Source organism: Macrobrachium rosenbergii, chromosome 28 (assembly GCF_040412425.1).
Source record: "Macrobrachium rosenbergii isolate ZJJX-2024 chromosome 28, ASM4041242v1, whole genome shotgun sequence".
NCBI classification, from domain to species: Eukaryota; Metazoa; Arthropoda; class Malacostraca; order Decapoda; family Palaemonidae; genus Macrobrachium; species Macrobrachium rosenbergii.
In genome coordinates, this window is record NC_089768.1 from 26,815,001 (window position 1) to 26,832,500 (window position 17,500).

Consider the following 17,500-nt stretch of genomic DNA (forward strand, 5'->3'; position numbering starts at 1 on the left):
GTACCTCAGGAGGTAAAATTATAGTGAGATCAGTGGGACAAGAATAGAAAAGAATAGAGTATAGAACTTAGGCCAAAGGCCAAGCGCTGGGACCTATGAGGTCATTTAAATATATGTATATATAATATATATATATATATATATATATATATATATATATATATATATATATATATGTTTATTATTAGTCTAAGGATAACTAACTCAACTATTAACTGTCACACAATCGTTAACAACAAATCACAGAACAACGTAATGCAAGAGGTGTATCACTGATACAATGCAATTGAAAAATGAGTTGAATAAACATAAGCATAAAAATACTACTTTATGTGTGTATGTATGTATGTATGTATATATATGTATATATATATATATGTGTGTGTGTGTGTGTGCGTGTGTGTTCTACATTCAACCAAGTCTAGGATACCACTGCAAGGCTGGAATCCTATCCAGCGTCAGGTCGTGGAAGTAAATACCAAGATCTAGAATTGTTTACTGTAAGCACATTGGCTATCGGGAAACACGTTCCTGGGTTCAAATGCTTAAATGAGTGTTTAAATAGGAAATTATCTGGAACTCGATCAACGTGATGAACGTTATGACAAAGACAGGAGACAGATCATAGTCTAAGTACGAGAGAACATCCAGCAATCGATGTGATTTGCATGCGAAGATGATGTGGAAATGACAGCGGAGTGGTTGAGAGAATGATCTAAGATCATTTCGTTTCAAACTCAGTGTGCATAAGTATCGTTTCGTCTGAACTTTGAAGCGCGTGTTAAATATCCTTTTATTTGAACTTTGGCGTGTCCATAAATGCCATTTCGTCTGAATTTTAGCATGTTCGTGCTTTTTTTCGTTTGAGCTTTCGCGTGCGCATAAAAGCACTTTTTTAGAACTTTGATGTGTGCGTAAATTCCCCTTTGTCTGTTGTTAACTTGTGCATAAATACTCTAACTTTGCTTGAAGCCTAACATATGCCTAAGTGCCCTTCCATCTGAGCCTTTAAGTGTACTTAGATTCCCTTTCATCTGAACTATTTGTAGGAACTATGATGTCAGCAAAAGTACCCTTTGGTATAATCTATGGCGTTTGCATAAATACTGTTTACTTGGAACTTCGATGCGTGCATGTATAACTTTTCATTTGAACACTGGCGCGTGCATAAATACCACCAAACATGAACTTTGACGTGTGAACCTTGTCGTGTGTATATACCCTTTCGTTCAACCTGGCCGAATGTATAATTATGTATGCTTTCATGGCAACAGAAGGCATGTGGAAACTGAAAGCGGGTTTGACGGAGGTAGACTGAATAAGACTGAATAAAAAAGGCTGAGAGATAAAACATATTCAGCATGGTGTCTTGAAGTCTTAGGAATTGTAGACAACGTTTTTTTTAAGGCCAAGAGACTGACTAGGCCAAGGCTGCCAAAATCAATCTCGACCAGAGGCGCAGAGGAGCGCCGACGGACTTTCTCTCCCGTCATGAGAAAGTTACGTCCCAAAAACAGGTTGATAATATATTTCAGGAAGCAGAAGAAGGTAGATAAATCTAATGTTCTGGATGTAAAGCTATTCAGGAAGCATCTAACTAGTTGACTCTTGGGTTCGTGACTTGTATGTAAAAACATATAAAGGGTCTACTGGGCATCTTTGACTCGATGACCGATCTGTTAGAGTGGTTTAACATCGTAGAAGAGACTGAAATTAGAGTGAGTTAAGGAGTTATTTTCATCTTTGTGTAAATATGTTCCCTTTATCAATCACATATCTATACATATACATACATACATATATATGCATATATGTATGTATATATACATATACATTGCATATTATATACATATATATATACACTGTACATATGCACTGATGGCGTTAGCTCTTTAAAGGGCTCGCATGCGCGCGTTGGTAACTTTAATCAATTGACTTATTTTGGTAGTGCTGGAAAGATGGATCAGCTCCAAGTGGCTTCCACCTCAGATTTATTGATCCCAATTCCCGAAGGCTGCGGTTCCTCTTCCCCCTGATGAAAACGATGAGCTATGGCCGCCAAAAAATGAACGGTGGCTAGTTTAAGCGATATTTGTTAGTAATATATGTCAGGAAGTAGAATCAATCTCAGCTGATATCTTCTAAGCAAAACATATGTATATTATATATATATATATATATATATATATATATATATATATATATATATACACACACACACACACACACACACACACACACACATATATATATATATATATATATATATATATATATATATATATATATATATATATATATATATATATATATATATATTAGAGAGAGAGAGAGAGAGAGAGAGAGAGAGAGAGAGAGAGAGAGTATATTCACATTCATCATTTTCTGATATCTACCGGAAGAAAATGAATATAAAAACATGCAGTGAAAATCTGTTTACAATACTGTGTGTTCTCCCTACAATGCTCCTTTAAGCAAAGTCGGTCTATCGTAGAACACACTATACTCGTATAGTAAAACCATTAAAGAACCCCTTGAAAGACACAGAGATCGTTTTGGAACCTGGAGAAATCATGACGAACAAATAAAAGTCGCCTCCTAACCAGAGAGGCCTCATTCAAACCGAGTACATGGGTTAGAATCTTGAAGCAATTTAGGGTTAATTTTCTGTCTACGTCCAACAGGATCTTGGAGTAAACAAGAATTATGTATACTCGTTCTAATCACAACTGCAAACACGGCATCAATAAAGCTTGTGATAATCAGGTCCTTTCTATTCTTTTCGGCAAGGAAATGGATGCAGGGGAACAAAAAAAAAGATATTCTCCGAAGTAAAATTCAATCTCCTCAATATTTACAAAAAAAAAAAAATTCTAATTCTCATAAGTCACTAAGGTATTATCTCGAAGGTTATAACGGGCACACAACAACAATCAATAAATATAACTTAAACATTACTGAACGGGAGCTGATGAAGTAAAAAAAAAAAGAAGAAAGAAATGCGAAGAGTCCCCTGCAAAAGATGGCAATGATAATAATCTCTCAATAATTTTGTGCGTGTCTGAGGGCTGGGATTCGCATCCTTCAACCGACGGTGTAAATTCACCGTGTGACATTTTCTGATTTGTGGCTTAAGAGGCCAGATGCTGTCCTGGTTCCTGTGCTTGCAGTTGCATTTGGGGAGGGTTAAATGGTTCCACACAGAAAGGGATTAAACAGAGGGAAAGTAGTTTGTAAATAACCAAGAATGATAAAAATGTGGTTGCTTAAATCTACAAACCAAAGAGATGGTGACTATCTGAAATAAAAAAAAAAAAAGTGCCGTTGAAGTTTTCACGATTATTGCAGGACGATTTAATGAACGGATTCGAATACCTCTCAGGCCGATATAAATTTAATATTCGCAGTTTCTCATAACATAAAAGTTATTTCACCTGCACGTATGAATGACCGGTACAATAATGATGATAATAATATTTTACAAAACAGATGAAGGCCATAAACAATTTGTTACTGGAAAACGTAGTCACTTTGAACAAACTGGAAGCATTCATTCTGAGGATAAGCAATGGAATGGGAAAGTCGAAGAAAGTAGAAAAACCATTAGCAGAATAATACAACACGCGTGATTCCAGGGTTATGAAGACGGGAAAGAAATAACAGCTTCCCAGGAATGTATTCACCCAAGGTTTTGTCTTCAAGGTTGCTCAGCGCTGATCAAAATTTCTATTTGGCCTCATTGCCATTGTTAAGAAAAACCCTGGCCTGCTGGCCATACATCAACTTCAAGGACGATCACGAGAGCAAATAAGGCTTTTGATAACGTTATTTTTGCCTCAGTTTTTCCTCCCAAGGATGATTGATCATCAGTGTTTTGTTCCAGAAGTGTGGAATTATTTTAGATCGAGGAGCGTCTTCGGAAATGTTACTAATAGACTTGCGACTCACAGGAGCTTGCTGAGAGGGTTGGAAATTAGAATTTAGTTCAGCCACATCGAAATACCATCATTATTACAGTCGACGACAGATGTAGATACTGACACATTAGGCTTCAGTATTTTCACGTCAAGAATTGCAACAATTCTTGTTAGAGAAACAATAGGAATCCTCATCATCTATAAAACCAACTTTATAACATCAAGGTTAATTTGATTGAATCCTTTATGAAACAGAATGCACGATCGCCAACAGTTTTCGCATGACTGAAGTGACAAGGGACCACGTAGCCCCGAACGTAATCAGTTCTTGTTAGAAAAAATCTGAACGCAAATTTAGAACGTGATCTCAACTTAGTAGGTCATTAATAATCGTTTCCACGCTCTAGATATTGAATAGGTTCCATTTAGCACGCCAATTATATTTCAAATAGGGTTGAGGAGTTTCATCGAGGTCATAAAAGTATGACTGAACAGTTTAAAACGCAGACACATTAATGCAAAAAAAAACCACGTTACTGACTTAACAGACTGATGAAGCTCTTGAACAAAATTGTCGACCTATGTTTAAACAAAGAAAACTCTTAGTAATGCGAGGGAAAACAGAGATGTAAAACGCTTTACATTTTACATATATCAAGCGCCCATTTGTTATTCATAGTCTGTAAAGTAATTAAGCCATTAAAAAATAAAAAATAAATAAATAAAACAACCACGTAGTCTTGAAGCTTGTCTTCCATCACCCCAGCCTCCAAATCCCCCAACCTATCCCATTTACCTCACGCTCGGGATGTGGTGAAAGAAAAGGATTTACCTACACCACCCATTTAAATTATCATACGGCACGATACACCTCTTCAGCATCTTCATCTCTCTCGTCTCAGTCTTATGGTTGAAGGTCTTCCTCCTCTCCCTTACACCCACCTAATTTTTGTAACCGGTGAATGGTTACTTTAAACATTAAAAAATCTCCCTCTCTCTCTCTCATATGGTTATACATGCACATGCAGATATGTTGCACTGACCGATGGTGCAGCCTTCTCTGTTATGCCAATTCTTGTGGCTGGAGTGAAAAAAAAAGCCCTTAAAACCAAATAATCATGATTATTGAATACTTTCATAATGTCGATAAACATTGCTTTTATGCGAGACTATCCAAACTGCTTCACTGCACTATAGCAAATATTAACACTAATATATAAATATATATATATATATATATATATATATATATATATATATATATATATATATATTGCTAGAAGTATCACTACTTCACAGCCCTCCAAGCTTCCTTGTTATGAAGCCCACACAGAGAGCCAAGGAGACATGCCTTAAGACGCTCCCTCTTAATTAAAATTTGACAATTGATTCGTCAAGGTCTCGGTACCCTCACTCATTAAGCCTCCTAAGCCTTTCCAAAAGCGTCTATCTTAATCTGTTTTTATGACTCCTCTTTCCAGGCAAAGCCTTGTTTCCCGGGCAACCACGTGAAATGCCCGCAGCGGAAACTAACGGGAATTGCGCTCGGAGAAGCGGCACACCTGAACTGCCCAGGGCGGCAAACACCGGCAGAGAAGAGAGGTCATATAAGGCTGGACAGGGGTCAACAACACAGAAGCAGACAGAACACTGACCCAGTGACATGCCACTGTGCGATACTCAGTCGCCCGGGCAATCACTCAAGTGTAGAAGTCCCACTCGCCAGAGAATCCATTGACTCCCCATCTACGGATATTCACTCAAGGAATTAAGGTAGTGTGTGGTGGCAGAGTGTTCGGTCACTTGTCTTGTACTCTTGTCTCATACCGTTTCCTTTTGCCCTTGCATTGTACTTTATCAGTGTTAAACAGTGATTTACCTGATCATATTTTGACATCATCTCCTGAAGCCCTCAGCACTCCCTTCGTAAAGATTAGTCCGTGCTTTGGTTTACTCAGTGAGTGTGTTCCTTTCTCTGTACATTACTGTAGAACCATCTGCCTCCACTGTGCCCCTTTGTCCATCAGTCAAACCATTTATGAAGTGTTATTCATCAGATTTCGTTCCTCATTGTGTGGCACTCTAAATCTTTATCACTTGTATAATTTAGCTTGAAAGGTCCCAAGAGCCCAGTGTATACGGCTTGTTGTAAATGAGTCTTCTGAGTAATTTAAATGCATCTAATTAATTTAGACCCGAAATTTCTCTCCTGAGTCCTTCCATTACTTGCAATACAATTCTACTTAACTCATTACTGTCCGTACGTGTCGGTCCCCAGTTAGATGTGTCATTGCCAAGGTAAGAACTTGCAGATAAACCAACACTCGTATCAATATATATATATATATATATATATATATATATATATATATATATATATATATATATATATATATATATATATATATATATATATATATATATATATATATATATATATATATATATATATATATATATATATATATGTGTGTGTGTGTGTGTGTGTGTGTGTGTGTGTGTGTGTCAGTGTGTGCCTCATCAGCTTCGTAAATACTTCAATATAGGCCCAGAACGAAGCCTAATGAATGTTAACTCCAACATCCTCTAATCTGCGACACAAATGGCGTCGCGGGCAGGGCTATAAACACTGGCGCTGGGAGGTTAATGACGTATTAGTTAATTAAGGATCAATAAAGGGATAATGGTCATCGCCATGACAAGCCCTTTGGAGGATGGAGGAGGAAGAGGAGCAGGAGGAGGAGCAGGAGGAGGAGGAAAGTGAGCGATGGTCGAAGGAACTGAAGAAGAAAGTAAAAGGAAAAGCTAAATACAAAAAGCATTGTACTCTTATACTGGCAAGTTTAAAGCGAATGATAAAAATAAGAAATTACTTTTGTGTATTTTTTATTAAAAATCCGTAATTATATCAATAACTTGTATTATTTATAATTCGATTTTGTAATGCAAATTTGTAAAAACAAAGACTAAGGTGTTCCTCCCGAGTTTAAAATAAAAAATATATATTTTTTATTTTTAAAGTGAACACAGAGGTGGGACACCGTTTAGGTGTTTAAAAGTCTTCGTTTTATCTTTTCTAAACAATTACAATCTATTGATTTAATTGTGGATTTTTATATACAAAAATTAAATCGCGGTGGTGTAATTTCAAGATCATAATTTTTGTCAACTTGTATACGTATGCAGTTATCAGTAAAGATTTTCTTATTATTATTATTATTATTATTATTATTATTATTATTATTATTATTATTATTATTATTATTATTATTATATTTAACAAAGTATTATATACACGGACTAATAAATAAGGACTGGTATCTGCGAACTAAAACGAAGTCTTATTTAATTACGTCTACAGAATTTCAACAAATTCATCATACTGTGGCACGTATAAAGAAAAAAATATTAGAACACGCGTAACAGTGACATGAGCTTGTAATTTGTAGTTAATGAGGAAGCAGGCAGGCGAATATAATGATTTACACAAAAATCTGACATCGAAAATACGCCATAACTTTATCCTGCCAGCACCACTTGGTGGAAATGTCTAACTTTGCAAGTTGCCTGTGAAAAATGTTCACGAAAAAACTCGTTTTCCTAATTTTATTTCAACTTTAAAGCTGATACCAAAGATAAAGGAAAATACGGCCAAATAAATATTATTTTCATTACGGACCATATTCTACGAACTGCTCCACCAGGAGCAAGAGACCGTGTGGCATAAGGCCAGCTTCAACTCCAACAACAATCGCCTAATATCCAGTGGTATTTAATATTAACTACAACTGCTTATTAAATATCTTTAGCACTGTAATCATAGTTTATTACTAAGTACAGCCTTATAACAATTACCTTGAAGTATTAACCTAAAATGAACTGCATTATTAATCAGCTTGGTCACACAAGAAATATCCTGGGTATTATGAGTCTAATACCATAAGTATTTATCATACAATACAGCCACTTCATAAATACACTTGTTACGAGAATTATCATACCAAGGATAATCACTGTGTGGCTGTACTTTCTTTAATTAAATATACAGGTCTTTACAATACAAATCTTGCAAAGGTTGAGTTTTTAATGATTACTCATATTATGTTATTATTTAGATGTTGATTGATAGCCATTACTGGAAAATTTACAGGCAGCTGAGAATCACAAAGTGGCTTCAGAAAAACTACACGGTGGTGACTGGATTTCAAGACCATAATCTCTGTAAACTAATTTACTCATCCAGTTATAAATGAAGTTTTAGTTTTCTGAAAAGAAAACTATTATGCCGGCTTTGTCAGTCCGTCCGCACTTTTTTCTGTCCGCACTTTTCCTGTCCGCACTCAGATCTTAAAAACTGCTGAGGCTATAAGGCTACAAATTGGAGTGTTGATCATCCATCCTCCAATCATCAAACATACCAAATTGCAGCACTCTACCCTCAGAAGTTTTCATTTTATTTAAGGTTAAAATTAGTCATAACCGTGCGTCTAGCAACGATATACGCCAGGCCACCACCTGGCCGTTGTTCAAGTTTCATGGGCAGCGACTCATACAGCATTAAACCGAGACCACCGAAAGATAGATCTATTTTCGGCGGCCTTGATTATACGCTGTATAGAAAACTCGATTGCGCCGAAGAAACTTCGGTGCATTCTTGTTTATTATGGTTATTAGTATTGCCATTCTACGGAACAAATACAACTGTTTAATATTAAGTTTTTCCGGATGTGCTCAGTTTAATTAAAAATAGACTAATAGATTTATGATATAAGAGTTGCTCTCACTAACAAATGGCATTCATATAGCGTAAATATGAGTAATTTGACCCCTATTCATACGGGTATCTGGATAACTGCCATAAAGGTTCCCAGCAAGCTAGTATACTTTAGAATGTCCTTTGTAGGTTTCTCACCCTACTTATAATATATATATATATATATATATATATATATATATATATATATATATATATATATATATATGTATATGTATATATATATATATGTATATATATATATATATATATATATATATATATATATATATATATATATATATATATGTTACAAGGCAGATAGCGAAACCAGGCATTTCACGAACTGCCTGAAATGTCAGGCAGATAGTGAAATGTACTTAGGAACATTTGTTACACTTGGGGCTAGTACTAAACACAGCGAAATATATTTGACTCCCCAGAAACTAGCACTAAACACGGCGAAACAGTGTAGGTGAGTCACTGTTTCGCCGTGTTTAGTACTAACCCCTGGGGGGACCAAATGTCCCCAAGTGCACTTCGCTATCTGCCTGAACTTACAGGCAGTTTGCGAAATACCTGATTTCGCTATCTGCCTGTAACACACATATATATATATATATATATATATATATATATATATATATATATATATATATATATATATATATATATATATATATATATATATATAACAATGATAAATAATATTGCCAAGACCAGGAAGAACATTCTTTACTGTACAAGCTTTCGAGGTATAAAACCTCATCATCAGGCTGAAAAAACCGACAAGGATGAGAATCAATAAAATTACAATAAAATGAATTGTCATAATAAATCTTCAGCAAAAATACTAACGAAATATATAAAATGAACAAGTAAATACAAACTAAAAGGGTGAGACGTAAAATAACGCAAAATTAAAAACACAAACATAAAAATATGAAAATAAAACTAAAGTGAAATGATAACAAACTACCACTCACAACGTAAAATATTTAACGACCTAATTGAGTACCTACTATGAAATTACACGATAGCTAGTTGAATACCAGACGAGTTGTTGTTTTTTTGAATATTTTAATTCTCGTCACCCTAACATTTCTTTTACTTGTGAGACGGAACAGGATAATAAGTTGTCATTTTTAGATGTACAGGTATACAGAAATAGTGGCAAATTTGAGACCTCTGTTTATAGGAAAAGTACTTTTACTGGCTTGGGATTGAATTACCTCAGTTTTTCGCCAAAGTTGTATAAGATGAACCAAATACGCATTTTGATTAATAGAGCCTACAATGTTTGTTGTGATTTTAATTTATTTCATCAAGATATGGTTTTCCTCCAGAATTATTTTTCTGAAAACTCATATCCCATTTTTGTATTTTACAAAGTTCTGAAAAATTTTTTAAATGAAAAGTTTTGTCCCAGACCGGTGTACAGTACTGCTAGTAAAGATGTAAAGTACATTAAATTGCCTTACCTTGGTCATAGTAGCTTTATGGTCCGAAAAAAGTTACAAGAAATACTTAAGCATTGTTTCCCTCAAATCAGTTTCCGGTTTGTTTTCTGTAATCCTTTTACAATAAGATCACTTTTGAGAGAGAAGCCTACTCTGCCTGTGGACCTTAATTCCTGTGTCGTTTACTTGTTCACTTGTTCGCAGTGTGGTCTGCGATACGTGGGATCTAGTTCCCGCTGGCTCAGACACAGAATTTTGGAACACAGAGGTCTTTCTATTAGAACTAGGTTTCCCCTTTCCAAACCACCCTTTTCTGCCATTAGAGAACACAGTTTAGCACAGGACCATCCTTTCACTGACCTGGACTTTCGGGTACTGTCTTTTGTTCAAATAGACTGGACCTTTTAATTTCAGAGTCGCTGACTATTAAAAAGATGAAGCCGGAATTGAACAACAACTCGTCTGGTATTCAACTAGCTATCGTGTAATTTCATAGTAGGTACTCAATTAGGTCGTTAAATATTTTACTTTGTGAGTGGTAGTTTGTTTACATTTCACTTTAGTTTTATTTTCATATTTTTATGTTTGTGTTTTTAATTTTTCGTTATTTTACGTCTCACCCTTTTAGTTTGTATTTACTTGTTCATTTTATATATTTCGTTAGTATTTTTGCTGAAGATTTGTTATGACAATTCATTTTATTGTAATTTTATTGATTCTCATCCTTGTCAGTTTTTTCAGCCTGATGATGAGGTTTTATACCTCAAAGCTCGTACAATAAAGAATGTTCTTCCTGGTCTTGGCAATATTATTTATCATTAAGCTAAGATTTCCAAGTAGCTGCCCAATTACTGAGTATATATATATATATATTTATATACATATATATATTTATATATATATATGTATATATAAATATATGTATATATATATATATATATATATATATATATATATATATATTTATATACATATATATATTTATATATATATATATATATATATATATATATATATATATATATGTATGTATATATATATATATGTATATATATATATATATATATATATATATATATATATATAAACCTTTTCTTCTAAAAGGGAGTGGTTCCGGATAGAAGGAAGACATGGCAGCACTCACTATCACATTCACACTTTTTTTACATGCTGAATAGTGGATAAATCCATTCTAAAGATGACTTCCGCACCAGCCGAAAATAAAAAAGAAAAACGACCACCTTAACGCACCTCTTGATTAAATCTTAACACGGTAGGAACACACACGAGCGCTCTCTCTCTCTCTCTCTCTCTCTCTCTCTCTCTCTCTCACCGTCGTCCTTACTTATTCCCCTCCACCTTTCTTATTTTCATCGGCGTGGAGCAGATTAGGGAGGGATGTTAGATTTCCCATTTCCATCTGAATAAGAAGTGGGTTTCGAAAACCAATCTTCCTCTGTTGTTTTCTGTCTCCAGTCTTTTTTTTCTTTTTTTTTTTTACACCCATACGCATTCGCGTCAGTTAGAGGAATGTTTTCCAACCTTTCCTCGTGTTTTCGTCACCGTTTTATCACTGAGACGTTTTCATCGTTATGCCGTAAATAAAGAAACCACATATTTAACGACTTCTTCGTTTTCATTTTGACGTATGATCAACGCTTCTTACTGTTTCGCTAAAGCCTCTTCTTATGTTTCTCTTACCTTCTCCGTTACCTCTCTCTCCATTTCTTCAGGCAAGAATCAGACGAGGAACAAAAAGAATGGAACTATTCCAAAACACGTCCGGAAAAAAAATCTAATGGATAATTTTCAGGCGAAGTCTGATATTCGAATCTTACTCATGTTCACGATACCAGGTAAAATCATTTTCTTCTTCTTCGTCTTACGTTGCTTCGGAGAAAAATAAGAGATGTACGGAATATTCTCCAGACAATTCTCATTAGTTAACATATATATATATATATATATATATATATATATATATATATATATATATATATATATATATATATAAACATATTTTCTATGTTAACTATCAAGAATTGTCTTGAGAATATTCCGTAAATCTCTATATTTCTCCGAAGCATAGGAAAGGAGAAGTAAGAGAAAAAAATATAAATATAAATATATATATACATATATATATATATATATATATATATATATATATATATATATATATATATATATATACAGTATATATATTAAGAGCACGTTATGATCTTACAAAATAGGATACATTATGGTACAATAATGTTGCTAATCTACGTTTATAATCAATTCACATTAAACCTGTTAAGCTAAAAATTCCGAATTTTGACATCACATCCCTTCCTATTTTTATATAATCAAACATGTTTCAGAAACTGTTCCCAATGCAAACAAAGCTTAAAATTGGAATATTTTACTGAATTGCACATACGCAAATATTAAATTCTGTGAAAACTCACTCGTCCTGATGGTAAACGAAATACGAGTGAAGAAAACTGATGCCCTGCAGACATAATGACACTTTATAAAATATAAAATAGTAGCAATACTATCGTAAGGGAGTCCCTGATTCTCTAGTGATTGTAGTTAGTTGGTGAATACTTTCTTCTCCCATCTTTTAATCTTTTACATTAAACGCATACAAGTACGTATATATATATATATATATATATATATATATATATATATATATATATATATATATATATATATATATATGCTGTACATGTCTACGTGTATGTGTTATTACGTAATTATGAAAGCAAAGTGTGGATGCTGAATACAACTGAAAGAAAAATGGTGGAAGCCGATGAGATGAACTGTTTGAGCAATTTACGCTGCATAAGAAGAATTGCAATGGAAAGAAGTGAGGAGACACGCATAAGCGAATGAAAATGTTGCTGTAGGTGAAATGATGGATCAGAATGATTCGAGATGGAGCAAACAAGTAGGAAGAATGGAAGCATTACTGGGGAGGAGGAAATGAAGACGAGGCAGGTTCCGGATACACGCCGTGAAAGAGGTATTGCAAATGAAGAGCTTTAATGCCCAAGAAGCGGGGGCATGCGCTCACTGCTGATGAGCTTCTTGGTAGAAATAGTCACCATTTCTCTGAGGATGAGGTTGTTAGCCCCATACCTTTTTCTTCAACCAAGTTGGTATCCATATTCAGTGCAAGTTTACGTATGGACGTCTCTATCCTTTACACAGTTGCATGCGAGCTGTAGCTATCAGTTTATCAAGTACAAATGTTTAAATATAAAATGATTACCACTGCCATCAGTAAATTTCCTAAGAGAAGTGAGGCCGGAGTATCTGAATGATTTCTTGAAAGTTTTTTCATGTAAATAAAATCAGTCAAACCGACAAGAGGGTGAAAATACAATCGCTGGGCCAAAGATAAACAAGACAGTCAAGAAAGGGTTTAGTTCGACACCTTCCCGAAGGATTTTATTGACAGAATATGACTTGGCCCGAAGCCTCGTCTTGTTTTGATTTGGCCTTCGTAAGCAAGGATGAATCTGTTTATGTAAATAAGTCTATTTTTTTATCATGATCGCATTAGGGGTTGCCGAAACCATAGGAGAACACAATAAACTTCATTAGGTTCTCACTTATGGCTAATAGGTCCCGTGGATTAATTTATATGCAAAATATAAAATTTCAAACGCAAAAACAAACGATATATAATTAATTTATGAAATATAGGTTGTACAGTCAATCACCGCGGCATTTTCAGCCATTCAGCGAAAAAGACAGCGAAAACATGGAGTTAGAGTGGCTGGATAGCAAAATAAAGGACACCAGAAAATGCAGAGATGAAGTACAAGGAATTAAAGGTGGAACTAGGAGGAAACCTCACAGTTGTACTAAAGAGCAACAGTTAGAGGTGCTGGAAAGCAAGACGGATGAAAGGAATCGAGAACAGAGGCAAATTAAAAGGTTAATAAGTGGATGCAGCTCAGGGGCTGAAGGGACACTGCAGGCACCCTTCAGTGATGCCTACAGTGCACCACGTAAAATGCACTGAGGGCACTACTCCATCACGGGGGGTGAGACCACAATCAGACGAAATTAACCAAAAAAACGATGTCGTAATCCAGAAACATGAGAAAGCGAATATTAAGAAAACTGGAACGTTCAAATACCATGACGAAGAAGTCCACACACAACAAATATGATAATCAAAACAAACAAAAAACAAGACGGGATCGCAACAAGAGAAACAAAAAGCTCGGAAAAAGACGAGATCGCAAACAACTACAGCAGGACTAGATCGACAAACTTTAGGGAGACTGACTAACGCCGAGTGTTTACCGAAAATAAGCTTGCCTGAAGTAGCGGTGTCTACATCTGTGAGGCCAAAGAGACGCCATCTCTTCAACTACAATACTCTTTAGGTCCATAGGATTACTATCATAACCACAACATTCTTTTATGCTCCTCAAAATAAGTATGACGAAAATATTTGCAACGAGAAGATAGGACAATCCAATCACTTTCTGAAAAAACCGAAATACAATTTTCTGAAAAGGGTATGAAGAGGAAAAACAATTTTGGTGAACACATCACAAAAATTAGACGATTTGCATTTTACGGGAAAGGAAGAGAGAGAGAGAGAGAGAGAGAGAGAGAGAGAGAGAGAGAGAGAGAGAGAGTCCAATGGTAATAGATCACCTCCAGGCGATACATGAATACTCAAACGAGCAAGAATGAGATTAATAAGGGGTAAAAACACTTCACAAACCCATGCCTGGATACAACACACTTTGAGAGAGAGAGAGAGAGAGAGAGAGAGAGAGAGAGAGAGAGAGAGAGAGAGAGAGAGACTTCTCACCGTTCCAAGCTATTGACGGAGACTCATTCGACGAAGTCATTAGAAAGAATTTCTCAAGTTCCAAATTGATGTTTGAACGAGAACATCTTCCACTTCCCTCCCCATACGCCCATACCATCACCCTCCCTCCCCCATCGCTCCCCTGCTATCACCCTTACAACCCTTCCATCATCCACTCCCTCTAATCTCCCATCTATCACCCCGCTCACCCCTCCCATCATCCTCTCCCCTTTACCTTTAACCCCCAAGCAATAAACCACTCCCTTTCCCCTCCTGGACCAATATCCACAGCCTATGAGGAGTCTGACACGGCAGTAACTCTTGGCGTGGTGTCACAGTATAGAAGGAATGGTGGTGATAAGGTGCGAGAAGTGAAATTCTTTCGATGGTGAAAATAGGAGAGGTCTTCAAGGAACGCTAGAGCTCTGAAGACTTAATTAAAACAAAAAGAATAAGGGGCTTGACAGTTGATATCATGACATCGTCCCGTTCTTCACCCCGCTGGCAATCGCTCATTAAAGCACCATTGGCTTTCTGATGCAAAGGTAACATTTTGATATATGCTAGTAGTGAAGACATAAAAAGACACTTAAAATGACTCCAGAAATAAAGAGGAAGGTGGGGAAATATATATATATATATATATATATATATATATATATATATATATATATATATATATATATATATATATATATATATATATATATATATATATACTATATATGTGAAAGCCGTGGTTCAAGTCCGGGCTAGGACGAGTGATCATGGTACGGTCTCTTGACTCCCAGTGTGCATCTGTTGACCTACGCAACGGAACATGGACGTGGTAGTTAGTCGACTGCGATGAATCAAAGCTTAGGTGGAGATGGGTGATGGCTGGATGCAGTAACCTCACCCCACAGTATTTACTGAGAACAGATGGGTAGCACCCCCCCAAGTAGCCACAAATCCTAAGGGAAAATGCACACACACACACACACACACACACACACACACACACACACACATATATATATATATATATATATATATATATATATATATATATATATATATATATATATATATATATATATATATATATGTATGAATGATGTATGTATGTGTGTGGGTGTCTATAATATATATATATATATATATATATATATATATATATATATATATATATATATATATATATATATATATATATATCCCATGTACTGAAACCGACAGAAATTTAGAAAAGAAGCGTGCAAATGATAACCCCCAACGTGACTAAGATATATGGTATTTGTGCCTCCGAGAAACTTCTAATCCCTTATTTTCTTTCCATCAGATTTCCCGTGTTTACCGACATTTCTGTCAATCATGCCATTAAGACCCCCTTAAAGCTGACAGTTGTTTACTGCCGCCTCTAATTCCGTCAGTAATGCAATTAACTCCGGTGCCACAGAAATCTAAGGCACTATTTGATCATGACCCTTGCAAGGTCTTTTCGGCGGAGGATTCTTAACACCCTGGGGGGCCCTTCTTTTTGTTGTGGGTGGGGTGGGGGTGGGGGGACTTTTAGTCCTTCAAGCGTCTATATCTTTTTTTTTTTGGGGCGGGGTTGGGGTTGGACTTTTTAGTCCTTCAAGCGTCTATATCTGTGACCGTCCTTGGACTGCAACGTCCGATGATTGCTCTCGTCTCTCTATTTCAGACTTCCGAATTTCTTCCCTACCTCCGTTTTCCCCTGTCTTATATTTAAAGAGAATTTTCCACTGCCTTCTTCGAGGAAAACACCCACTTTATCCCTTCCCCCTTTATCTCTCTTGCTTCGGTCAGGACACCATAGGTTATGGCATTACGTAGCCCACACTATACACTGATTTTTATAGTGATTGACAATGTTATCTAAGACGCCGTATAATATAGGAGTCGGGGAACCAAGACGCAGGTTGTGTGTTTATGTTATTACAGTAATGGCCAGTTCACAGAAATTATGTTAAGCTAAGACGCAGAATAATATTTGAAACAAAGTTACCTAAGTAGCTGAGTATATTTTAGACAAAGTTATCCAAACCGTAGACTAGATTTTAGACAATGTCATCTAAGACAGAGTATTAGACGTGGGCTGGCGTGACCGCCTTCCGTCGTGAATGAATAAACAGGATCAAAAGTAGTAGAATCAACAATTAAAGTATCAAAAATAGCAGCTGCAAAATTAAAAATTAATCAAGAAATCCAGCTGCTCGCGCTCTAGGCTCTAGTCACCACAGTAAAAAATTCTGGTCTGCATCCAAGACATCTTATAATTTATCCACTAAAAGTGAAAAAAAAAACTACTTACGTTATAATCCGGATCATGTGAATAACTTTTTCAGAATCTGTTACTGTTCTAGTAAGCTTTCAGAGTTAATGCCGTTGTCGATTTATAATCACTTATTTTAACATAAAACGTAATTCTGAACACATCAGTTTTAACTGCTGCGAAACAAACAATTCTACTATGAAAGCACAATGTGCATCCCCGCATCTATCGCTTTCTGTATATGGGTATTTCCTCCCGTAGCCA

The 17,500-nt window shown here is 35.6% G+C and overlaps 1 protein-coding gene and 1 long non-coding RNA gene across 7 annotated transcripts in view; one reads left to right on the top strand and one right to left on the bottom strand.

Annotated features, from left to right (window-relative positions):
* The window catches only part of LOC136854150 (cGMP-inhibited 3',5'-cyclic phosphodiesterase 3A-like), a 269,630-nt gene that overhangs the window by 167,454 nt on the left and 84,676 nt on the right, over positions 1-17,500 (bottom strand). The window lies entirely within an intron of this gene.
* LOC136854152 (uncharacterized) overlaps positions 5,544-17,500 on the top strand; it is a 144,881-nt gene continuing 132,924 nt past the window's right edge. Inside the window, exon 1 of the long non-coding RNA XR_010857650.1 lies at positions 5,544-5,690. This is a non-coding gene — a long non-coding RNA (uncharacterized lncRNA). The remainder of the gene's footprint in view (positions 5,691-17,500) is intronic.